This window comes from Loxodonta africana, chromosome 9 (genome assembly GCF_030014295.1).
Source record: "Loxodonta africana isolate mLoxAfr1 chromosome 9, mLoxAfr1.hap2, whole genome shotgun sequence".
Taxonomy (NCBI): Eukaryota; Metazoa; Chordata; class Mammalia; order Proboscidea; family Elephantidae; genus Loxodonta; species Loxodonta africana.
The window spans coordinates 71,713,790-71,741,615 of NC_087350.1; the positions used below are offsets into that span (position 1 = coordinate 71,713,790).

Below are 27,826 nucleotides of genomic sequence, written 5' to 3' on the forward strand. Positions count from 1 at the left end.
TTTACTGAATAAATGAATAAATAAGGCTAGGTCTCTTATCATTGAGGTAGATGATGTTAGAGCAGACATCTTAACTACCTCTCTTGAAAGAGATAAATTCCCTAATAAGTATTCTATTGCATGACAGACCATCTCCTTGTCCAACAGATATCATACAGAATGATATTTTCTAAAGATGTTAATGAGTTCTATGAGACAAGGAAATTCCAGATTTAAATAAGTTTGAGATATGCTGATTAACAAAATTTAGTCTTTTGGATAAGATTTCTTTGAACCTTTAATGTGAGGCTCTCCAAAACTTATTTGGTCATAGACTCACTTGGAAACACAGATGCAGTATATTTCTGGAAAAGAGAGATAAGGGTTCAAGCAAGGATGTTACCCCCACTGAAAAGCACTTTGAGAAGAAAAGCCTGGGTATATACATACTATGATGTGGCAATAAGAAGACGTGAGGTAATGATACATAAGAAAGTGTCAATGAACCTTGATAACTTTATGCTAAATGAAAGCAGTTAAGACACAAAAGGCCAGGTATTACATGATTCTATATATAAAATGTCCATAATGGGCAGATCAAGAGAGATGGAAAGCAGATTAATGGTTGCCAGGGGATGGGAGCTGGGGAGAATTGGAAGGTGACAGAAGTCTTCTGGAGTTAGATAGTGTTGATGGTTGCACAACACAGTGAATAAACTAAAAATCACTGAATTAAACACTTTAAAATAGCTAAAATGAAGGATTTTAACTCAATAAAAAATTCCTTTTTTTTTTTTCTTTTGAAGGCATGGTTAAGCACTTGACCACTAGCAAAAACACTGGCAATTCGAAACTACCCAGAGGCCCCTCGGAAGACAGGTCTGGTGAACTGCTTCCAAAAGGTCTTGAAAATTCTATGGCAGTTCTACTCTGCATACATGGGGTCACCATGAATTTAAATCAACTTGATGGCAACCAACAACAACGGCAACGCTGGTTAAGACCACACTGAAACTGAAAGCAATGTAAATTGGTTTGACACTGTTAGAAAGTAATCCGGCAATGGATTTCAAAAGGCCAAGCAAATACTCTAAAAGATGAAGTTCAATACAGTGCTATAAGAAAAAATAGGAACTAAATACTCAATAATAGAAAAAGAGTAAATATGAGAATGGACTAGTAAGCAATTGTAAAAAATATTACGAAGAGTCTGTAGTAACATGTAAAATGATATGATAAATAGTTGTGTTAAAAAACATAGTGCTAAATTGTATCTATGTTGTGGTTATACAACTACGTAAAACAGTATATGCAAATGTCAAAAGCATTGTAAAGGAAGGTAGAAATTATTAAATACTTTGATTTATAATATATTTTTCTTACTTGGTTTCCATTAATACCATTTAATTGTGGAAAAATAATGGAAAAGGGGGATATATTGGCTCAGATTTCTCCAGATTATTCTTTTCTTACTTCCTCAGTTTACTGACAGCTATAAAGTGATGCAATATCAAAACCACCAAAAGAATTTTAAGTCATTCTACCTGACACTTTGTCGACAGGAGATCAGGACACTTCAAACTTCATTAGAAAGCTGTATGCATGCTGAGAACCACCTAGTCAGGGCAAGGTTTTTCCTGAAGAATGGAGAAAAACTGGCAATGTTAGAGAGGTACCCTGGTGTAGGAAAAAAACAAACCCATTGCTGTTTCATAGAGACCCTATGGGACAGAGTAGAACTGCCCCATAGAGTTTCCAAGGAGTGCCTGGTGGATGTGAACCGCCAACCTTTTGGTTAGCAGCTGTAGCTCTTAACCACTAAGCCACCACGGTTTCCTGGTGTACTGAGGGAGGAACACAGATGTGGGTTTGAATCCTAAGTCTTCTTGTAAAGAGGAGGATGACCAGCCGAGTTGATATCCACACTCAGAAGGTAAGTGACTATATACCACGCACTACTGTTTCCAAGACTAAATAAGGTATTTAAGCTAAGTGCGTCGCTAAGATCAGGCTCCAAATCATTAATGCTCATTCCCAATGGGCAATGGGGAGAATCATAGCTAAGATACCAAAAAAAAGTGAATTCTCACAAATATTCATCTTTATCAATCTTAAATACACATTCTAAATGTGTGTCTGAAATGTGAAAAGTTGAGTTGTAAAGGAAATACAAACAGAAATTAATGAGTGCATGGTTATGTAGACAATCATGATAAACCCAAGAAACAAATTAATAATAATTTTCAAATGATAATATTATTTGCAACTGAATGTCTTCTTATACCTTACATTTTTAAAGGGAGTCGAAGGAAACTTCAATTCTGAAACCCATTATCAACTGAACTATGTATTTTTAAAACTCCATTCAATAAATAAAGTATTACCACGTGCAAAGAACTATGCTAGAACATAAAAGATTGTTACTTTACTTTCACATTTCTAATGTTCTCCTCTTCCTAATCTATGTTTTCAGGGTTCAATAGTTTCTCTCCTTCCTTTTATAAAGACACAATTCATTTGAGTTCACACATCAGACAAAATTGCACAAATTTATTAAAGGTATAAAGATGTCATGGATCAACCTCGATTAAGAAAAGTACCCAAGTAAATTGTTTTATTACAAGTACTTAAAGTGACTGTGCAACACTAAATAGTAATACCATACAAAGATGCAGACTACCACTAACATTGTTACTGAGTATATTCCATTTGCCAGACACTTTGCATATGTTAATTCATTTAATCTTCGTAACAAGTCTATAAGGTTAGCATTATTATTATTCCCATTTTATTGATGAGAAAACTGAGGCAAATGGGATTAAGTTGTCCAAGTCACAGAGTCAATAAGTAGTAGGGATGTGAAGTAGGCAACTGGTTCCAGAACCCATAAACCACTCTGCTCTGCCATGTTCACTGTGGATAGTGTATCCTGGGTGAACACTGAACTGATCTATGTAGAAGAGAAAATATGGAATTAACAGGTTTAAGAACTGTAGAAAAAATACAACAGTACATTCTGTGGCTTAGTCTATCTAAATCATTTTTTAAATGGTTATTTTTTCTGGTCACAACCAAGAATAATATTTTATACCTTCTCCTTACTTACCGACTATCTCGTTATCTGACATTTCACACTTACGGTAACAGTAAAAAAAAAAAATCTACTATCTGAATATTTTGCACATTAATGTAACCAGTGGGACATATATAGTGCCCACCCACTTTTTCTGCCTCTCAGGGTTATTGGGAAGCTACTGTCCCACTGACAGTATGGGCCTGTATAAATGTTTGAAATGGAAGAAATGGACACTCCATTTTGCGTAACGCTGATTTTACATAACAACCTGGTCTTTGGAACCCAATCATGTCTATAAGTGAGGAAACGGTATATTAACATATTTTATATTTTGGTTTCTGAGATAATTTCCAAATGTTCAAATATTACTCTTGATATTTAAAGAAAACACCTGCAGTGATGTTTAACAGGTAGAAATAAACTGATTTTTCTTCCTAGTCATCTGTAACTTCCATCTCTATTTTGTATAACACTTGCCTAGATTTCAAAAAGAGTAATAATACTACGTTGCTGTTAAGGAATCACATACAAATATTGATCAACAAATGAACAGATAAATAAAATACAGTACATCCATACAATGAAGTATTATCTGGCAATAAAAAGGAATGACGTACTCATACATGTTACAGTATCAATGAACCTTAAAAACACTACACTAAGTGAAAAAAGCCAGACACAGAAAGCTACATATTATATTATTTCAATAGTATGAAATGTCCAGAGTAGATAAATCTATAGAGACAAAAAGTAGATTACTGTTTGCCTGGGGTTGGGTGTGGGGTTTCTCTCCAGGGTGAAGAAAATGTTCTAAAATTCATTGTGGCTGATGGCTGCACAATTCTGAATATATTAAAAACCATTAAATAGTATACTTTAAATGCATGCATTATATGATATGTGAATCAGCTCAATAAAGTTGTTATGTATATACAAAAGAAATCACATTAAAAACACTTAAAAGGGGGTTCACATTAGTCACTTCACATGTGGAAGGAACTCTGCCCATTTCCTGATGGATTCCATAGTCATTTTTAATACAGCTACATCGGGTATACAACAAAATAAAAGCAGAATAGATTCAGTAAGATAAAGACTTCGGTAATAATGAAATCTGAGGAACCAAAGCATTTTTCAGAGAAATCAGAAGCTGTTAGAATTACTACAGAGTTAAGTGCTAATTTTCATAGACTAGCTCAATCTCTTTACAGGCAGCACAAGGGGAAAAGGGAAATAAAATTGTGGAGAATTAAAATACAACATAATAGATCAATGCAGTGTCGGAAAAGCCACCTTAAAGAGACCAAAGAGTGCACATGCCAAGGCAAAGCTAGACTGTAGTATAAACACAGCTACAGAAAAAAGGGGCTGGCAGGGTAGGTGCATATAAAACCCATTGCTGTTGAGCCGATCCCAACTCATAGTGACCCTATAGGACAGAAGAGAACAGCCCCATAGGGTTTCCAAGGAGCAGCTGGTAGTTTCAAACTGCCAACCTTTCAGTTAACAGTCAAGCTCTTAACCACTGCCCCACCAGGGCTCCAGATGCATATACTAAAAAAAACAGCTACTATTTATTGAGGTGCCAGGATGTACTTGCCAGTTGTACTGAAAAAAAAAAAAAGTCTGAGAGATAAATGTTGACATCGCCCTTCCAAGCTGTCTTAGGGAAGGGGTGCCATAGCAGCAAAACTGTAGCACTCGAGCCTCTGAGCTATTGCTGAATGGCCAATTCAGACTACTGAGCTGCAGCTGCACCATGAGTCATCCAGCCTAGTCCCCTTCATCTGATTCCATCTCACCAGGCAATCTTCTAACTGTCCTCTGGCTTCTCACAAGGTGCCAAGCAGTGCACATAGCATAACTACAGAACTACAGAAAAATAAAGCAATAGAGGTTTATCTCATGTATGAAGAGTCTTAAGAACAGATACAGACTAAGCTGTAAATCGTTAACTCATAAGGTGGGATAAGAAAGAACTTTCACTTTCTACTATTCCCCTTTCTGTATTTTGGTTGGATTTTTTAAAATAAGCCTGTTTAAAAAAAAAAAAAGCAAGACAGCAATAGATGTATGAAAAGTCTGGAAAAATATAGACAAGCTTAACCACTGTGATTTCATGAGGTGGGATCAGAAAGGACTTACAACACATTTGTATATTTTGACTGGATTAAAAAAGCAGCATGAACTACTTTTCCATTAAGAATAAATATGATCATTCTTCAATAATAATAATTTGGCTTTACTTGCATGCCAGCCAAGCTGACAAGAATTTTTTTTTTTTGGTCTGTAAGTCAGTTAAATCTCTAATAAAATTAGCTTTCTGAATTGACACACCTGTCTCATGACCCTGGTTTATATGAATCAACTATTAATTGAAGAATACATTCTAAACGTACTAACAAAATTAAGTTTCAGAGTCTCCAAAGCCCCTGAACTTGGTGAATTCTAAAGGCAGTGCTACTTGGTAAGGCCTCCTAGCAGACATCCAGCTGGTCTTCCCTGGTAAAACCTGAACCTCACTAAGTACTCTGCATTCAAACTCTATAAGCAGGAAATATTAAACAGCTATAACATAGAACTCTTCTGGAGAACTTCTCCCAGCATTTCAGCATAAATTACAAAAAGGCACCTCCTGGGCCTCCAAGCTAGCCTACTAAGGCTAGCTTTGGAAGCAAAGAGGTTGGTTTTACTTCCCCACCAGCCTCCAACACCCTCTTCCTCCTTCCCGAACCAATCAAAACCATGGTGCGAGCTCCTCTCAAAGCTCAGGGTATCCTGTAACAGGTGCCTCTGAATAGTGTTAGCCTTTCAGCTACCCCAAAGTATGACCAATTGATTATCTCTAAGTTTACTGTATCTGAGGATGCTATATTGTCAAAAAGCCTCTAAATTCTACTACTAGGTAAAATCCAACCACTGAAAATAAAGACATCAATTATTGAAGCCTGAAATGGAAAAGAAAATAATACAGAGAATTCAAACATCAAATTGACAATGGGATTAGAAAACTATTACAGTCCCTTCCAAGGCTGAGATTCAGTAATTCCACTGCCCCTTGTCTGCTAAGTGTTTGCTAGCAACACCTCTCCCTTTAGTCCTTGGTGAAGGTTTTCAGGAAAATATACAGATACATCAGAAGCTGAATTAATGAAAACCAGCTGAAGGCTTAGAGTGATTAAAGAAAAATTCACACTAAAAGACTAGGAACACCCAAATAAGTGAGAACACTGAATCATCAAATTAATAGCCAAAAAATAAAATGACAGATACTAAACTTGCTCCTAAAAAAAACCCCAAGAAAAGTGAATGTTAATGGACCAAACTTGAACAAACGCTCTTAAAACAGGGGCATCTGTAGATTTCCACGCCCAGTGAGTCACTAAAACATCCTACTCCTAAGAAACCATTTTTTTTCCATCTCCAAAGCCAAGTCACAAGCTCAGGCAGGTCTGGTTTATATCTTGACTGGTCTGTATCCAATTCTGGCAGTTCTCATATCCTAAGAGTATTCTTCATTAACTCCTTAAAAGTAATAACTCTTTTTTCCCCTCTCTCCACTTTGCATACCCGCTCCCACGCTGTACCAAGTGGTTTTTTTGTATCGCCCAAATGAATGATTCTCAATCACAGGTTTTAAGCAATGATACAATATCCGACAATACTGCTCTCATATTCAGACAGTCTTCGCTTCTCTGAAATCCCATTAAATCTTGCTTTTTTCCCCACAAGGTCACCCTAAGAATAAACCAATCATTTGTTAGAACTACAAATATGATCACAACAAAACAATCCACTCTGAGATGGTATATTTAAAACAAGGTTACCAAATGACCATATACTAATCCACTGTGAAATAAAAAGTACAAGCCCCTGATGGAGGCCCTTTGCCCAACAAACATGAGACAAGCTCCAAGGCTCCACACCTTGAAGCCTTCCTTCCTGATAATACCATGACTCCCAGGCCACCATCTGACACATCTGTGGCCTCCTCACATAATACATCACCTCGGTCTTCTCATCACTCACACACCACCCCTCCTCCCCACAACTGACCTTTCCGGTGACCACAAACAAAAAGTCAGTCATGTAAACTATTATACACAGGAATTGAATAATATCAGCAGGAGGGGAATAAACAGAGAAAATGAATATAAATATATGGAGATGCAGAAAGACAGTAAAATACACATTACTGCCATGAGTATCACAGGCTTCAGAAAAAGAAACCACAGGAGAAACGCCCTTCACTCTGGCCCAACTGCTTCTTTTCTGCTAAGTGTTTGCCAGCAACACCTCTCCCTTTAGTCCTCAGCCATTATGTGACTTTGTCCCCCAAGAGGCTACTCCGAGGGTGGGGCCCTGCCACCCTACAGGACTCCCCCCACCCCAGAGACTCTTTGCAGGGTCAGCTCCCTCTCAAGATGCTCTCTATGATACAACACAGTAGATTTTTACTCTTAATTATCTCTATTAAACTTCCCGGAGAAGGCAGCTTCAAGCAGGAATGTGCTCTGGCCTGGGAGTCAAGAGTTCATCTCAGTGGGCTAAGTGATCGCTAAGGTGGTTTCTCAGCATGCTCTGGCATGCCTGTACCAGGCTTGTGTGCTGCAGCCAGCTTGCACCAGCTCATAAGAGCCAACTGTTCACAGCTTTTCCCAACTCCTTTTTCAGGGACTTCACAATGGTAGCTCAAAATCAGTCATGGTGAGAGTATTTACAACACGGAAATCCAGGTGAGGAAACTCAGGCTTGGAAAAACAAACTAAGAAACTAGGTCATGATCATATGGCTAGCAAGTGGCAAAGCTAAGCCTGGAATATCAAGTACTCTACCTTCAATACCCAAACTCACGAGCCCTAAATTTACTGTGATATAAACTGCATCACAATATTGACTATTATAGCTTTATGTTTTATTATCTGATACTAGACTACCCTTTACACTTAATGTTTAGAATATTTTCCCAACCCCACCTACAAATGTATTATACATATATGTATATATACACACACACACACATATCCTCTCCTCACATACCGACTTGGTTAGGTTCCAAAGACCAGGTTGTCTTAGGCTGGATTCTCTAGAGAAGCAAAACCAATAATGCATATAAATAGAGAGAGTGAGATTTATATTAAGGAATCAGCTCACGCGATTGTAGAGGTTGGAACATCCCAAGTCCTTGGGTCAGGATAGAGTCCTTTCCCAACTCACGGAGCTGCAGACGCTGGTGAACCCAAGATGAGCAGGTTGGACAGTTGAGGCATCCCCAAGGTCCACAGGCAAGATCACAAGGTTTCTCCTCAGTCATTTAAGCTGCAGGGGCTTGCGAACCCAAGACAGGCAGGTTGGGAAGCAGGATTGTTGCTCTCAGGCCGTGAAGATCAGCGAATCACAAGATGGACAGGTAAACTGCTAGCTCAAGTCCCAAGAACCAGAGGTCAGACAAGAGACAGCTGCTGGATCCAGAACAAGCCAACAACCTTTGCAAGGCAAGCAGAAAGGAAGGAGGCAGCAGAAGGCGAAGAAATGAAGGCCGAGGGGGCGGTGAGCCACCACAGGTGCCACCCCGGCCAGTACCACTCAGTAGATTCCATCATGGGGGTGATCACATATCAAATTTCAACAGGAAAGTGATCACATTATACAACTGCCAAAACATTGAGAATCACGGCCCAGCCAAGTTGACACACAATCTTAACCATCACACAGGTCATTATGCAAAATCAGCGTTACGTGAAAATGGAGGATGACCGCATCAGATCACAAAACGGAGGCTGACTAAAGCATTACATAACTGCCAAAGCACTGAGAATCATGGCCCTGTCGAGTTGACACATAACCTTAACCATCAAAGCCAGCATTACTCTCACCTCGCACCTTGGTGTTCATTACTGCCAGATTTATGTTGTTAATGTGCAAAATAGTCAGATTTTTTACTATTGTCATAAAGGTGAATTGTTAGCTAATGAGAGTTGATATGTGACGATATATATGTATATACATAACGTATGCATATACATAGATACATACACACACACGTTTTTATTCAAACTGTGTTAAGTTTATAAATTAACTGGAAAAAACGGCATCTTCTCAATATTCCAGTTTTTGCATCCAGGTACAAGGTATATCCCTCCAATTCATTGAAGTCTTACTCTATATCACAAGGGAAGTTTCATATTTTTCTTCATTTTGATTACACATATTTCTTATTCAGGTTCTTTCTAGGTATTTTATATTTGTTGTTACCACGTGAATGGAATTTTTTTCCCATTGTATTTTCTAACTGGTTATTGCTGATATTCAGAAAAGTTATTGGTTTTTGTATACTTACCATATATAATCCTTATTAAGAGTTTTTAATTGCTTCTTTGGCTCTTATCTCTTTTCCAATCATTATACTACTTATTTTTGTTTTAACATACTGCACTCGTCGAAACTTCTAGAACAATGTTAATGATGGTAGAAGTCTTGCTTAATTGTTCCTGAAGTAAACAAAAAATCCTCTAATATGTCACTCACAAGCACAATATTGGCTGTTGGTTCGAGATTGTGGATCTCATCATAGATGTAGCTTTCTCTTCCTGGTTTTTGAATTGTTTAAGCAATAGATGTGAAATTTTGTTAAATATTCTTTAGCACACTACTGAAATAATTTTAGGGTTTTTCTTACTGAATATCCATTTTAAATGGAAAAATTCCAGACTATCCTAGATGGAGGTAGCTCTAAGTTTGATCCTGGGTTATATGTCAGATCTCAGGAGTTCTAGGTTAGCGATACAGTCTGTGTTACTACATTGTATTTCTTTGACACACATTGCCTCATATACACCTGGGAAATAGATGAATGATGGTATAGATGAATAATGGAGAAGTCTTGCTGACTCATATACAATTTTCCCCAGCATGTTAATATTTTCAAGCAATCAGAATAGAAGCATGTTTCTCATGATTATTAAAAAGAAGTCTTAGCAATATAAAAGGACCTTAAGAAAAAAAAAACTGAAAATTCCACAGAAATGACTTACTTTAGCATAAGTGGTGGCTGATTTAGTGGTTTCAAAAATTACTACACTTTCCTTCTTTTAAGCTATCCAGCAAGGCTGCAAATGCAGATGAGAAAGCTGCAAAGACATCTCCCCCTGTATTAAAACAATGGTTTAATTAAGAAGGCTATATCCTGGATCAGATTTTTAATTTTGGTGAAAATGATCTCTACTAGAAGCAAATAGCCTCTAAGACCTACTTCTTCCAAGAAGAAAGCATGAACTCCAGGATTCAGATTACAAAGAATTTTCTAATTGTGATACTTGATGCAAATACCAGGAGAGTTAACTGTGCTAGTTTTTTTGTTATTGTTTATTACTATTGTTATTAAGACTATTTAGTCACAAAGTTCATTTAGTTTTGAGTGTTTTGTCTCTAATCTATTTTTCCCATCAGCCGTTTTTTTCATCATCTAGTCTTTTTTTGGGTGGGGGGGGGTTATTTTTTAATTGTTGTTTTCAGTTTTGTTTTGTTTTGTTTTTGCTTATTTTTTCCAAGCTTGCCTATATGATGTGACAGTTGAAACATTTGTATTTACCACAGAGCCACTGTGTTTATTGCAACCTCCTGCCAGAGTGCAACCCACTTGAGATTTGAGGGTTTTTAACCCAGTTAGCTATTTGACATGAAGTATTTACCATGAAGGAATTTAAGACATTTAACATTGAAAAGTTTAGATGGAGTCCCTGCAGTGAAGAAAGGGGAGTGCAAATTTCTGAAATACAGTGTATTCTAATGATGAAGCTGACCACGCCCAGGTTCTATTAGCTCATTCATGATGCGTATCTATCACGGGCACAACCTGCGACACCAAAAGCCTTCACCATCTCGGTAATTCCACCTTCTCAAATGCTGAGACAAAAAACCTTATTATCTTACTTTCTCACACCATGTATCCATTTCAACAGGAAACGCTGATGGCTCCATCTCCACATATGTTCCAGGACCTGAACATTTCTCACCATTATCACACACCTGGATTACTGCAATAGCCTTCTATCTGCTTCTACTCCTGTCCCCTCAGCTCTAGTCTCAATAAAGTCAGTAACCCTTTTAAATTAAAAGCCAGATCATGTCATTCCTCTGCTCAAAACCCAACAATGCCTTCCTACCTTACTCTGAGCAAATGCCAAAGTTTTTATACTGGGGCAGTGGTGGTTCAGTGGAAGAATTCTTGTCTTCCATGTGGGAGACCCAGGTTTGATTCCTGGCCAATGCACCTCACGCATAGCCAGCATCTGTCTATTAGCGGAGGCTTGTGCGTTCCTCTAATGCTGAACAGGTTTCAGCAAACTTCCAAAGGCAGACTAGGAAGAAAGGCCTGTCAATCTACTTCCAAAAATCAACTGATAAAAACCATATAGATCACAACAGACCGATCCCATTGTGCATGAAGTTGCCATGAGTCGGGGCTAACTGGAAGGCATCTAACAACAACAGCACGACCCTTAGGTGACCTGGCCCCAAACACCTCCAATCTATGTCCTTCTCTCCACACACTCCTCCACTCTGGCCCCGAACACCTCCAGTCTATGTCCTTCCCTCCACACACTCCTCCACCACTCTGGCCTTCTTGCTGCCCCTTCAGTCTCTCAGGCTTGCTTCCATCTCCTTACATTTGCACTCTGCCTGGAATCCTCACTTCCTAGAAATCAAGCTTGCTTGCTCCATCACTTCCTTTAGGATTTTGCTCAGTGAGGCCTTGCTGACCACACTACTATAAATTATAAACATACAGACATACACATGCTCCCTATCCCCCTTTCCTATCTTACTTTTCTCCATAGCATCACTTATCTCTACCTATCAAACTGTATACTTTGCTTATTTATTTACTTATCTGTCTCAGCCACTAGAAAATAAGCTTGGTGTTCTTTGCTGTATCGCCAGTATCTAAATAGTTCCTTGCACATAGAAATGCTCAATAACTCTCACTGAATCAATGAATCAGGCTCACTGCGTGATATGATGAAGGAAGTAACAGTGAGACTGTGACTCTTCAGGCTATGGCCTCAATCATCTCAAATTCAAGGAATATTTGGAAGAAGGTGAAGCAGTACATAAAAGTTTATTTTATTTTAATGCAGATGGCTAAGTTGTGAAAACTTGCTCAAGAGTTTTACTGAGCTGCCTCCTTAGATCAAGGATACTTGGAATTAAAGGGCTTTGAGCGGCTCAACTTGTCCAACCCTCCAGCGACTGATAAGATGGTTCTTCAATGACGACAAGACATCTGAACACAACAAAGCTGAAACTGCAGGGTAAAAATTTTACAACTAAGTGGGAGCACTGCTGTGTGATCAAGGAAATACAAGTTGTTCTAACTCAAACTAGACATCTGACTCGAGCAACTGGAGGCTGCAATCATTTTCCACTGCTGACCACACCCATACTCAATGGAATCACAGAACTTAAAGATCATAGAATATTCGTTAGCAATATTTGTTTTCAAAGAGGTTCATAACTTCTTATAAGAAGGAATCATATTTTCAGCATCTGTGATTGCCTCTGAAGTGTATCCCTCAGGGACAGGCCTTCCTCCCACTGGCGTGGCTCACATTTTCATGAACAAAATGCAAGAGCTGAAAGCAAAATTTGACCAACAAAAAGTCAATATTCATGACATTCTGAAGATGAATTTACAAGGCTTAGAGCTGTCCTAAAGCTTTTGACATATTTTCAAACTCTGGAACGTGTTTACAATGCCTGATGCTGTGAAAACATATTCTTTTTCATGAAGAGCTAAAATCAAAGCTGGAGCTATCATGTGTGATATAAACCCAGAGTCGTGACAAATTGCGATATGGCCCGACTAATTACACTCTACAGTAGTGGAGCATAATTGTTTTCTAAACACCATTTCCCTACCATTACAGCAATAATGCTTTATGGCCAGCTCCAGGATGTTAATTTTGCACTCTTGGAGGAAAAAGTTTATTGAATATTTTTCAAAGTGATTCTGAATTAATTTTTGAAATCATAATACCACGTTATCAAGAGCAGACTTTATATTACTATTTTAAAGAATTTAAGCTTCACTTGGGCCCAGACACATGTGGGTTTCAAATTATATACAACTTTTAAACACAGGTGCTTACTCTTCCAAAGTGTCAGGGTCATGAAAGATAAGGAAAGAGAAAGAAACTTTCACAATTGGGGGAGTTAACTAAAGAGACATAACCACTAAATACAATTTGGGTTCCTGGAGGAGATCCTGGAGTAAAAAAAGGAAGACTGAGGAAACTTGAATACCAAGTCTGTAGTTTAGTTAATGGTATTGTACCAATGTCAATTTCTTAGTTTTGACAAATGTGTGATGTTTACATAATATGTCAACATTAGAGGAAGCTGGGTGAACAGAATATCAGGGACATTCTGTGCTATCTTTGTAATTCTTCTGTAAATCTAAAATTACATCAAAATAAAAATGGGTGATGATTATGGAACTCTAATAAAAATTTTTTACTTCAGAGTCATCTACTTAAAAAAAAGAAAAAGTTCCTAAAATGCCACAAAGTTGGTTTCCATTTAAAATTACTAATACAGAATAAAGAAAGGCTATAGCAATCTGGATATTTCACTCCTCTCAATATACAAATTGCCAAAAAGAGATACAATGAACAAAAAAATCTTCCACTGATCTATCAACAAAATATAAATACCCAAACACAAAAAAAGGAAAACCACCTCAAGATAATCACAATGATCGCAGCTTACAGTAGTCTCACAGTAACAGTGAGGATTAGAATAAACCATTATTTCAATGGATACTGTGTATGAAGAACATTCTAAACTTGGAAAGGACTTAAAGTATATAGTGGTTATCTCTATGTGGTGGGATTATGAGTGATTCTTATTTTATTCTTTCAACTTGTCTCCATAATGAGCATACAGAGATTTTATGATCTGAACAAGCCTAAAGTTTGTGCTCAGCTACTAACCTAAAGGGTGGTGGTTCAAACTTACCCAGCAGTACCATGAAAGAAAGGCCTGGCAACCTGCTTCCATAAAAATTACAGCCAAGAAAATCCTATGGAGCAGTTCTACTGTAACACACGGGGTCACACAGAATTGACTCGACAGTGTGGGGTTTGCTTTTTTGGTTATATAAATATCAAGCATTTTGGAATGAAGACCCAGGGCTGATATAATAGCAGGCTATTTTTGCCCTTACAAGTTCTCACACTTCTTCCGCCCTCTCTGTCCCCAGCCCCCTGCACTGGGTTAGACTCTGAGCAGTTCTCTCGTCTACTGCATCAGCTTCTCAGTCAGTCTCTCTATACCTCTTCACTCATCTTCAGTCTGTTTTTCCATTCTTGTAAGTTATTTTCCTGAAGTTCAGGTTACAATACATCACTTCCCTGTCAAAACCAAGCAAAACCAACAAAAACTCTAATGCCTCTCCCATTCATTGTCTACAAAATAGAAAATATTCTAAGAGTGAAATGATTTATTGAAGTCACAATTTCCAATCTACCTTTATGGCCTATCATATTTAGTCCCAAAAGGACCTAAACTTGTCCACTACCTCAATGCCACCTTCAAGCTTTCTCTATACCTTTTTTCATGCCATTCTCCATTAATAACATTAGGTAGCTAAAATTTAACCAACTGCTGATTATGTGCTAAGCACAGTGCTCAGAGATCTACTTGAATTTTTTCCCTACAGTCTTCTTACCAACATTTGGTTAAGTTCTACCAAAGGAGGAAGCCATGGATCAAAATTATTAATTTATTTTCCTAACTAAAAAAACCAAACCCGTTGTCTTCAAGTTGATTCCGACTCACAGTGGCCCTATAGGACGGAGTAGAACTGCCCCATAGAGTTTCCAAGGAGTGGCTACTGGATTTGAACTGCCAGCTTTTGGGTTAGCAGCTGACCGTTTAACCACTATGCCACCAGGGCTCCAGAAACAGCTAAATTTTTATCCTTTACAACCTGGACCTGTGATAATTGATAATGCTTTGCACCGGCTAGCAGTATTCAATAAATGTCTGTCAAAGTAGAACATCATGTTAATAAAAACTAAGACATACACTTAATTCTTTGTGTTCCTCATTAAAAAAAAAGTTCTAATTCGAGATACAGAGAATTTTGGCACACACGAGTCAATTCAAAGAGCACAGGCTTTGAAGCTCGGCAAACCTGTTTTCAAGACCAGATGAGTAAAGTCAGGGGACAATCCAGGGAGAACTCTGCATCTAATGTTGAAATGAAAGGCAATGTTGCTAAACAGGATAAAAGTGGGAAAGGAGAAGTGCCACTGCTTGAAGGAAAACATCCTGTAAAATGGGAATGAGTGATTTATCTAATGGATGAATGAAAAAGAGATTGCTATAATAAGGAGTTTTGTTTTATTGTACACAGGGTTGCTATGAGTGGGAACTGGCTTGACGGCACCTAACAACATAATAAGGATAAGCAAAATCATATTGATAGATTTATCCTTTACTGTTTTTTTTTTTATTAACTTTACTCACTATTTTTATCTCTAACATCAGTGTCAGTACTTCAACCCTACCCTTTCTTGTAATACTGTGAAACACATTTGTATGCACAGAGAAAAAACTTAGAGAACTATTGTATTCATTAATATGTGACTGTGTGGGTGTGGATAAAAAGCAGAACAAAACTGGGCTAAGGGTTCCTCACGACTTAAAAATGCTGTTGATCTCTTAAGAGCATCAGAACCAGAAAAAGTAGGTTAGTATTAATATTACTAAGAATAAAAAATCAGACACATACTGTTGAGAAAAACAAAAACAATTCTAGAGCAACGTTAAGCAGGTTAATGAACTACAATACTGATACGTACAATGGTACGAGCGATCGCTGCTCCGTGACTACCAGTAAAGAGTCAGACAATGCACTCACAGCATAGCATTTTCTAGTGATGGACTCATGTCTTCGAGATTCCTACTGCTTGAATGAAAGTCATTCAGTTGCAATTTTACATAAATCAACCACTACGAAATAAGAGCCCAGTATCCTGAGTTTACATATGGATTTTCAAATCAGTGGGCACCTGTTCAATCAGAACTGGAAAAACAAAAAAGGAAAAACATAGCTGGCAAACATTAACAAAAGCAAAATGCAATTCACCTCCTTTGAAGAAATTGCTCCATAGTAACTATGTTGACAATAAGGAATAACATGGCCCGCTCTAATTCATCAACTCTGTATGTCCTAGGGAAACCCTGGTGGCGTAGTGGTTAAGTGCTACGGCTGCTAACCAAAAGGTCGGCAGTTTGAATCCGCCAGGCGCTCCTTGGAAACTCTACAGGGCAGTTCTACTCTGTCCTATAGGGTCACTATGAGTTGGAATCGACTCAACGGCAGTGGGTTTGGGCATATGTCCTAGAAATAAACTGTGGTTACTGTTACCGTAATCAAAATTATCCATTAACGGCAACAGTTAATGCCAATGGAGAGTACCCTTTTAAGAATTACAATGTTGCCATTAAAAGTACAGAACAGAAATTTTAAAATTAAACATATTGAACTAAATTATCTTTTAAAAATAACATTTGGTTTTCTTTTTATTACTTATTTTCATACATGTGTCACAAGAGATGCCAGAGGCTTCGAATTTGCTTGTATTCCTTAACAGCGGGGAAGGCCCATTTTCAGCATGTGTACTGGTCAAAGCTGCAAACATTGTATTGTTTTCAATTGGTCTGTAGACCATTCGTCAACCTTAAATGGAATTTTGGGATACGGTACCTAAAAAATAGAGAAAAGGAAGTAATATAAGGCCTGTGTTCTAAATCCAGTTCATTTGCTTACGAAATAACTCCAGACCTTTAGGCTCTATGAATTGGTTTTCTCATCTGTAAATACATTAGTTATATCTAACAGATAAGGTTGTTCTTAATGGTAGCTCCAGACTTTCTTCAATGAGAGATACAAGAGGCAGCTTCGGCTGACAGAGGGTGCATGAGATGTCTCTGCACAACACTGCAATGAAGTTTATAAAAATATTAGTTGTCATAAAAAAAAATAGGGATCTAAAGGAGACAATCAAAGAAGCTAAATACCCCCCAGGCCCCCCTGTGGTGCCAGCACTGCTTGTTGTGGTCATCACATACTATAAACAGAAAAAGTGATGCAAGAGATACAAAGATGATACAAAAATGAAGATTCATAGTGCAGATTCACATAAGGTATGCAGTAAAAATTATTATGTATCTACTTCAGATTAATTCAATAGAAAAAGCCTGGCCTTTTAGATTCTTGGAAAAATAAGATCTTATCAGAATTCAATTCACTTCAACATGGAACACCTATAAAATTTAAGCTACGAATATCAAGTGCTGTTGAAGAAAAAAAAAAGTCTCTCACCTTCTACTAACATAATATAAAATAGAACAAAATAATTCCTACATTAGTAGTACAACATATTATGAAACCAGAACACAGAATATCTAATAACCTGAACCCAGCATTTAGGGTCAATCTCCCTTTCTGGCCAGATCCCACACTATAGATAAACATATACTCCAGTTATCCCAATCTACTTCTGTCAAACACATTATGCATGTTATGCTTCTATGCTTTCGTTCGTTCCGTTTTTGTAGGCTGGAGTTCCTTTACTGATGTCTCACTGAAGTTGTTATTCATTCCTCGAGGGCGAGTTCCATTTCTTTCCTTCACAAAGCCTTTCCCATAGACAGTTTAAATTAAGGGAAATGATTTAAAAAAAAAAAAAGTAAAAATGATACCAGGGAACATATATGAAGGAAATAAATGAAAAATCTGCCACAGAGAAGCTATGAGACTAAGGACTTGTCAGAACCTTCTAGAAAATCACCATTCACTGATATACAGAAAATAAGCTTAAAAAGGTCCAACAGGAGGAATCCAAGAGGTGAGAGAAAAACTGTCAAGATTATGGAATAGCAAGAAAACCAGCAGCAGAAATCTAAGAATTATGAAACCAAAGGACTTAGACCCACAGTTGGTCTTTTCATCTGTTATTCCAACAGGAATAAGAAGCATGTGGAAAGTTAACTACTGGTTATACAGATAGTATCGAAGAATAGAATTTAGTTTTTTGTACAATTTTAAGATGCTGCAAGGATTAGCACTTAAGTCTAGCAGAGAGAGCCTCATTAAATGTGGGCTTTTGCCCAGAAATTGGTCTATCTCATTAGAAGGACTCTGAACTAAAAACAGAGGGGTAGAAAGAAACAAGGTAAACTCATACTATAATGCATCATTCATTCAACAAGCACTGACTGACCTCCTATGTGCCAGGCACTGTTCCAACACTGGGGACAATGCACTGAATATAACAGCAAAGTCCTGTGCTTATGGAGACAGAAAGTCAATAAAAATCCATAAATACGGTCGTCCCTCGATATCTGTGGGGGATTGGCGCCAGGACCCTCACGGAGAGTTAAATCTAAGGATGCTCAAGTCTCTTACATAAAATGGCATAGTATTTGCATACAACCTACGCACATCCTCCCACATACTTGTAAATCATCTTTAAATTATTTATGATACCTAATTTTTAATACAACGGAAATGCTAAACAAATACTTGTATCATCACAACTGAAGACTTGCTCTGGAAGGACACTTTTCTCTTGAGTTTCTGGAGCTGTTCTGGGAAAGCTGATGCTGCCTGGGGATCAGCAAGTGCTGATTCTCCCATGATCCTGAAGTTCCTGAGGCTGTGCTGTTTTACAGAGCTAGCCCACCATCCCTTGCCAGCCTTAAACTCCTTCCTCTCACTCTCTCCAATTCCCTCACGTTTAGCCTTTGAGGGATTGCTTTGACTACTCAATTACTTTTTTTAGGAGCCATTTTTTCAGAAACAAAGGGTTCACACAACACATGTAGCAAAGGAACAAGACATGAGGTGAAAAATGCTCAAACAACAAATGCTGGAGAGACACTGAGATCTGTAAAATGGTAGGAGGCTACAGGAGGGTATGCCTACACATCATTTCATTCATGTGGGTTCAATATAGTGCTTGGTGTGCAGTAAATTCAAGTTTTCCTTTTTTTTTTTCCAAATATTTTCCAACTGCAGTTGGTTGAATCCACGGATACAGAACCAGTGAATAGAGGACTGACTACAATTTCAGGTGGTGATCAGAGCCTAACAAAAAAGGGGCTATTTTAGAACTGAGAGGGCAAGCCTGAAAGATCTGAGAGTAGAGCCAGGCAGAGAGAAGGGAAAGGCCTTGAAACAGCAAAGATCTCCTCATGTTTAAGAACAGGGAACACGGCCAGAACATGATGAATGAGAAGAATGGTAAGGGCAGAGATGGAAAGGTAGGCGGAGCCAGATGAGGGCAGAGAGGAAACCTGGATGTTATATTTAAGTGTGACAGAAGTCACTGGGAGACTTTAAACACAGAAGAGATGGCATCTGATTTACTTTTTTGATCACTCAGGCCCAGTGTGAAGAAAGGGATACAGGTGGCTGCAGGAAACTAATCAGGAGACAATGACGACTTGGACTACAGTGGTGGCAATAAGGTTGGTACATACTGATATACAAAGAAAGAATGGAGGCAGTCTTAGGAGAAAATTTGGGGGGAAAGGGTAATATCATATACATGACCTCCAATGTCAATATAACATGGGCAGAGGATGGGTAATACCCAAAACTTCACTGTTACCACCTCTTTAATTCTTTCCTCCCCATTGGATGGTGAGCTCCGTGGGAGCAGGAGCTACCTTGTTCATGCTATATCCCCAATGTCCAGCACTGTACGATGAACATCGGCAGGTACTCTGTAAAGATTTTTTTCAATAAATCTTGACACTTTAAGCCGAGTACGCAAGTACAACCTTACAGGTATCACCAAAATTTAGTTGGGTAAGACTCAACCTTGGTCTGTAAGCACTGAAGCCCTAATAGGTGACTAGGTGCGGGAATTAAGAAACAACCTCCAGGTGTTTCAAATAAACAAGCTTACTCAACTATTTATTGTCTTCCACATGGTAAACTAATGCAGTACGCTGGCAACATTGCCTTTCCTATCTCCTAGTAAAAGAGTTCACACTTTGGTGGTCCAGACAAGTCTGGTGCCCAAGCACCAAGGGACTTGTGAAAATGAGACTTCTGAGCAGCTGTCAGTAATCTTTGAATAATGGCAGAGAACAAGAGGAGCACGACATGCCAGCATTCTTTTTTAAAAAGGGTAAGAAAGCAAATGCCACAAACTTTACAATTGACCATAGCTTCAACTCTGGGTAAAATTCTGTAAAAGAATATCAAAGGGAGGGTTTGTGGGCACTTAAAAAAGGATGGGGTGAACAGTAGAGCCAGCATGTGAACCTGAGTAGACCATTCCTGGCTAATGTCATGCCTAGAGTTAGGAGAATGGGAGATTGGGAAGCACATGCTATAGCTGAATTTTATTAAGATTTGTTCTCATCTCTAATAATATCTCTGAGGATAAGATGGGGAAATAAGAACTAAAGTAAGGGTCAAGTATATTTGGAATTACTAGAAAAATTTATTTTTTCTTCAGAAAAAAGTTCATTATGCATCTGTGACTACCTAAAACCTGTTGCTGTCAAGTCAGTTCTGACTCATAGCAACCCTACAGGACAGAGTAGAACTGCCCCATAGTTTCCAAGTAGCACCTGGTGGATTCGAACTGCGGACCTTTTGGTTAGCAGCCGTAGCACTTAACCAGTATGCCACCAGAGTTTCCGTGACTACCAAAAGAGGTCCTAAAAAGAAATGAAAAACTATTTTATCAATAAACTATATGAAGACATAAATGACTTGTTGACCAAATTATCAGATAATATAAAACTGAAAGAAAAAGTAAATACTCCACTAAACTCCACTAAAATTATAGTAAAAGTATTCAAAATATTTGGAAACTAGAAAGCAAGAGATGAAAGAGAGACACGTGACTTAAAGGTAAGAACAGAAGATGTAAAAAAAAAAAACTTTCGAAGACAGCAACAACCACCAAAAACCAAAAACCAAACCCAGTGCCGTCGAGTCGATTCCGACCCATAGCAACCCTATAGGACAGGGGAGAGCTGCCCCACAGAGTTTCCAAGGAGTGCCTGGCGGATTCGAACTGCCGACCCTTTGGTTAGCAGCTGTAGCACTTAACCACTACACCACCAGGGTTTCTGACAGCAATAACAAACCTAGGAAATTAAGAAATCACAGCAACGATAAAAACACAAAATACTTAAAGTAAGGAAGTCCAACAGAATATGGAGTGAAAACAAAAGTAAAAAAACAAGAAAATTAAAGAACAACAATAACCTAAAAAAAAAAAAAGGAGTAGGAATCCAAGAAATAATTCAGGAAAAAAAAATTCCCAATTGCAAATACAAATCTCCAGACTGGAAGAGCCCACACAGTGCCCAGCATAATAGAGAACAAATGCACACAAATACATCACTAAAATGTCAGAGCACGGATTACAAGGAAGATCCCAAAAGGTTCCAGAGAGAATGAAACAAGTTTAATACAGATAACCAAGAATCAGAAATGACAGCAGACTTCAATAGCCACCCTAGAAGCTACAAGACAAACAGAACAACACATTTAAAATTTAAAGGAAAATAATTTCCAACCTAGAATTATACACTCAGCCAAATATTAAATATGCAAGAGGGAAGAATAAAAACATGCAAGGTCTCAAAAACTATACCTCCTCTGCACCCTTTCTCAGGAAGCTATGAAGGAAGCACTCTACCAAATCAAAGGAGTAAACCAAGAAAGAAAGAAAAATTAAGAAAAAACAAAGCATTGATGAGAGGACAGAGGAAATAAACGGAGAACAAATATATGGAGCAATTGGAACTCTCATACATTGCTTATGGGAATGCAAAATGGTACAGGCACTTTGGAAAACAATTTGACAGTTTCTTATAAATATTCACTTAACATATGACCCAGCAATTCCACTCCTAGGTAGTTACCCAAGAGAAACGAAAACTTATGTTCACACAAAAACTTGCAATGTGAATGTTTATAGCAACTTTATAATAATCACCCCAAACTGGAAACAACCCAAATGTTCTTCCACTGGTCAAGAGATAAACTATGATATATTCGTCCAGTGGAATGCTACTTAGCATAAAAAGAAACAAACTACTCACACGTGCAATGACATGGATGAATCTCAAATGCATTATGCTGAGGGAAAGAATTCAGACTCAAAGGCTACTTACTATATGATTCCACTTATAAGACATTCTGGAAAAGGCAAAACCAAAAGGATGGGAGAATAGATCAGTGGTTTTCAGGGATGAGGGAGACATGGGGAGAAGATCTGACTACAAAGGGGCAGCAGGAGAGAATTTTTAGAAGGAAGAGAACTGTTCTGTATTTTGATGGTGGTGATAGTTCCATGACTCCACGCATCAAAGCTCATAAAACCGTACAACAAAAAACTGAAGTTTACTGTATATAAATAAAAAAGTCATCTTCAAAAAAGCACATGGGATCCAAGTGATTGGGATTCAACTCAAGAAAGACTAAAGGAATCCTTAGTATGATATGAAGGGAGATCTTAATCTGATAGCTTCGCAGCACACCTAAAGAATGGCCTGCCCAGATTGGAGTTATGTGAAAGATTTCCTCAGGGAGTTGAAACTGAAAGATTATCTAAGGTATCTGAGTTTACTCAGAGGAGGGTCACACAACTAGGTGAGTGTTTAGAGGTCAGTTGGTCATAAGCATATACAAAACCAGGTAAACAGCAAAACAAGACAGCTATCATCTCCAAAGACAACAAAAGATTGCACAGGAATGATGGAATACCACATGATTCAGCTGTGAAGAGCAATTACATAGTCATATGGTAAAGATGAATGCTGATCCAACCAAAATTATGATACATCTACAGCAGGAAGGTAAGGGAGACAGGAAGTCTGTGTATGTGGCAGGGACAAAGGATAGTGGTGGAAGAGTTCAATTTTCATCTTCTGTACAAACAAAAAAACCCAAATCTGTCACCTTCAAATCAATGCCAACTCACAGTGATCCTACAGGACAGAGTAGAACTGCCCTATAGGGTTTCCAAGGCTATAGATCTTTACAGATTCAAACCATAGACTTTTCAGTTAGCAGTCGAGCACTGAACCACCCATGCTGCCACACCTCCTTTTATCTTCTATGTTGTTGTTGTTGTTAGGTGTTGTCAAGTTGGCTCGGACTCATAGTGAACTAAACACTGTCCAGTTCTGTGTCACCCTCACAATTGTTGTTATGCTTGACTCCATTGTTGCAGCCGCTGTGTTAACCCATCTCGTTGAGTCTTTCTCTTTTTTTGCTGATCCTCTACTTTTCCAAGCCTGATGCCCTTCTCCTGGGACTGGTCTCTCCTGATAACATGTCCAAAGTACGTGAGATGAAGTCTTGCCATCCTTGCTTCTAAGGAGTACTTTGGCTGTACTCCTCCCAAGACCGACTTGTTCATTCTTCTAGCAGTCCATGGTATGTTCAATATTCTCCGGCACTCCATAATTCAATGGCATCACTTCTTCTTTGGTCTTCCTTATTCACTGTCCACCTTTTCCATGCCTATGAGGTGACTGAAAATACCATGGCTTGGGTCAGGTGTACCTTAATCCCCAAAGTGACATCTTTGCTTTTGAACACTTTAAAAAGGCCTTTTGCAGATCTGCCCAATGAAATATCTGGTTTGATTCCTTAATTGTTGCTTCCATGGGCATTGATTGCAGATCCAAGTAAAATGAAATCCCTGACAACGTCAATCTTTTCTCCATTTATCATGATGTTGCTTATTGGTCCAATGTGAGGATTTTTGTTTTCTTCAAACCAGCGACCTTTCAGGTAGCAGCCAAGAGCTTAACCACTGCGCCCCCTTCTTATCTTCCATAGTGAGAGCCAAAGATAATGTCAAAACTGAAGAATTAGGAGGTAGCAATATAAGCATGTTAGAAATGCAGAGTGAAAAAAAACCTAAGAATCATTTCAAAGATTTGAAAGTAATGGCTCTAGGGCAGCAGAAAATGGGGGGAGGTGTCTGACTCTATATGTACATGTATAGCTTTGATAATAATTAAATTCAAAATAATCAAAGTATAAGAAAGAAGAAAAAACCTGGGACACAATAGAAGGTCCTGGGTAGAATGAGAGGAAAATGTTGAACAAAACTCAAATTCATAAAAAAGACCAGACCCACTAGACTAGTAGAGGCTGGAGGAACCCTTGAGACTATCACCCTAAGATACCCTCTTAACCTGGAACTGAAGCTACTCCTGGAGGTCACCTTTCAGCCAAATAATAGACTGGCCTTTAAAATAAACAATAATATCTGTGAGAAATGTACTCCTTTGAACAACTATACAAGGCCAAATGGTAAACATTTACCCAAAAGCAAAGACACGAAGGAAGGAGGGGCAGGAAAATTGGATAGATGGAAATGGGGCAGCAGGGTGGAAATAGTGAGAGTGCTGGCAAAGTGCAGGAATTGTAACCAATGTCACAAAACAATTTGTGTATGAATTGTTGAATGAGAATCTATTTTGCTGTGTAAACTTTCACCTAAAACATAATAAAATATTCAAAAAAAAAGAGAGAGAAAGAAAGAAGAAAAAGAGGGGCCCAGAATAGTAAAGGATCTGGAATCATGTCATTTAGAAATGATCGTATAAATGAAGGGTTTTTAAGTTTAAAACACACACACACAACATGGAGCACGTTAAAGGCTGATTGCAGCTTTTCTTCTATCTGGCTAATGGGGGCAGAACCAGGTCCAATAATAAAGTTACATGGACACAGAGCTAAGCTGTGCAAAAAGAAGAAATTTCTAATAACTGTGTATAAGTCAGGGTTCTCTAGAGAAAGAGAACCAGTAAGGGATAGATACACAAACACAGACAGAGGAAGAGAGAGATTTATTTTAAGGAGCTGGCTCATGTGATTGTGGAGACTATGAAGTACAAAATCTGTAGGTCAGAGAAAGACTGCAGATTCTGACAGCCTTGTGTCCCAAATCCATAGTCAGGTGACGACATAAGTGTAGGAGTTCTGGAAAGATGTCTACTTATAGTCTGGAGGCAGAACACTCCCCTAGGGAAAACTTTCTCTTTGCTCTTACCGCCTTCAACTGATCAGATGAGGCCCACCCTCATAATGGAAGATAATATACTTTTCTTGAGACCAACCGATGTAATCACATGTAACTACTTCATAACAGCATTTAGACTAACGTTAGACCAAAAAGCTGGGCACCATTGCCTAACCAAGTTGACATATAAAATCAAACATCACAATGCCTGAAAGTTGAATTATCTCAGGAAGCAGTAAATTTTCTGTTGCTAGAGGTGTTTAAGCAGAGCCTGAACAATATACACTTAGTGGACATGACAGAAAATATATTTATGGCTACTTTGGTGGATTGCACTATAGACCTCTTAAGTCCATGCCAGGTATAGGAGTCTGTGAAAGGATCCCATGCAATAATTTCCTTTGAAATTTTACCATTCTCAAGTAGGATTAGAAACACTGGCCGGTGAATAAGCTTAGCATTTAGTGTATTTGTGCTACTTTTTTCTTCTACCATCACCTCCTTTTAGGTTTTTAGACTTTACATTTTAAGTCTTAAATACATTTATATTTGATTACAAATCACCTAAAATATTTTTGGAAGCATATGAGGTATAAATAAAGAGGAGAGAAAAATGTATGCCTTAATGGGAGAAAGCTGGAAGAGAAACAAAGGTGGTCTGATGTACTGTTAAGAAACTAAACGAGCAATCAGGTGTCCCTGAAACCTCCCTGGGCCCCGTGGTGTGGTGGCCATGGGGCATGAAATAGGTCGTCATACCTATCTGAGAGTCTGGGACCATGACACGTGAGTTTATTGGGAAGATGAAAAAGAGTAGAAGTCCATGACTCTGTCAGTGAATGCCTAAGACCAGCAAAAGAGTCTATAGCGGTTAGTAGTCAATGAAAATACTTCTGAATTGTTGCAGTTCAAATAAAGTTTCTAGACTCTTAGCTCAAATGCTGGTCATTTCAACATGAAAATAAAAATATTAAACATATTGCAGCAACCATCTCTTCCACAGGATTGCCACAAGAGTCACTGCAACATGTCTATAGGCATCTGAAGCTTTGTTATTTTCTACTCAAGGATAGTATTTACCTTCATTCTGTGTAATAAAAAAGACTACTGTGCCTACAGAGTCCCTGGGTGGTGCAAACGGTTAATACACTTGGCTGCTCACCCGGAGGTTAGAGGTTGAAATCCACCCAGCGGTGCATTGGAAGAAAGGCCTGGCAATCTGCTTCCAAAAAAATCAGCCAATGTAAACCCTCTGGAGCACAGTTCTCTGACAGACACAGGGTCGCCATGAATCAGAATCAACTCAACAGCAGCTGCGTTTTTTGGTTTATCATGCCTACAGATACAATAAACCTACCCTGAAGTTTACTGAGCACCATTCTCAGCACTTAATCATAGACACAAATCATACTTCAAAAATAATGTCTATGTTCCTCTAGAGCACTTTTGTATTTCTACCTCTTAAAAATTAGTTTAGAATCAACCAAGATATTATGAGTATGCCCTATAAACCAGTATAACTTTTTGTTCTTTAAGAAACAGAGATTTAGGTGCCCTTCACCTCTCTTCATTAAATTGTCATGCTTATGTTTGTCACTCTTAATAGCTGCATACTTCTAAAGAGAAAGATGCTCATTGTTTGTTCAACCCAGTACTTGCTGAATAACATACTGGTCAATAAATGTTGAACTGAACCAAAGCATGTGACTAGCCTGGAATTTTCTTTTTATCCCACCAACATTCTTGATCCTTTCACTGTTTTCTTTTCAGCACTTACCCACTGCCCTCAGAACTCCCTCACTCCTGCTCTCCAGTCAGAAGCAGGTGTCATGTCTGTACCCTCCTGGTCACACTTTGAACAAAATACATACCATCTGTAGCTCTACTCTGTTTCCAGGCAGGCACTGAGAAGATGGACATGAAGAGCTTTCATTACGCCCTTCTGCACTGTGGGCCAACAAAAAGGTAGCAGATGGAAGGGAAAAGGGGAGGGGAAAAGGCAGAAAGGAAGGGAAGCCCTCATTCTTATAATTCTATCTGCAGATTACCTGGAAAACTTAGGTATTGACAAGGCCCAGAGGTCTCTCTAGCTTATGGTGCTTTTTTTTTTTTTTTCCCCTTTCCTGTGACTAAAAAAACCAAAACCAAAACCAAACCCATTGGCGTCGAGTCGATTCTGACTCATAGCGACCCTATTGGACAGAGTAGAACTGCCCCATATGGTTTCCAAGGAGCGCCTGGTGGATTCGAACTGCCGACCTTTTGGTTAGCAGCTGAAGCTCTTAACCACTATTCTACCAGAGTTGCTATGAGTCAGAATCGACTCTACAGCAGTGGGTTTGGTTTTTTGAAGAAACCCTATTGGTGTAGTGGTTAAGAGCTATGGCTGCTAACCAAATGGTCAGCAGTTCGAGTCTGCCAGGCACTTCGTGGAAACCATAGGGGCAGTTCTACTCTGTCCTATAGAGTCACTGTGAGTCGGAATCGACTCAACGGCAGTTCCCCTGACTAGATAGTATTAATGTCTTTGGCAAGACTTCATTATGTAAGCAACACAGGCTAGCAAGGTGAGGTTCAAAGGCCCACCAGATTAACTGAAACTATTCTGAACAGTGGCTAGTTTTAACTTTCAGGTTCAGTCCCATTTCCCTCCATTGACAGATTATTTTAATAGTAATCTTGA

At 38.5% G+C, this 27,826-nt stretch overlaps 1 protein-coding gene across 4 annotated transcripts in view; it reads right to left on the bottom strand.

Annotated features, from left to right (window-relative positions):
* Positions 1 to 27,826, bottom strand: part of SLC44A1 (solute carrier family 44 member 1) — a 180,665-nt gene that overhangs the window by 134,283 nt on the left and 18,556 nt on the right. Inside the window, exon 1 of one of the 4 annotated variants that reach the window (XM_010587787.3) lies at positions 1,524 to 1,612. The exons of the other annotated variants lie outside the window; for them this stretch is intronic. The gene's annotated coding sequence lies outside the window, so the exon portion shown is untranslated. Of the gene's footprint in view, positions 1 to 1,523; positions 1,613 to 27,826 lie in introns of those variants that run through there. 4 annotated transcript variants of the gene reach the window in all.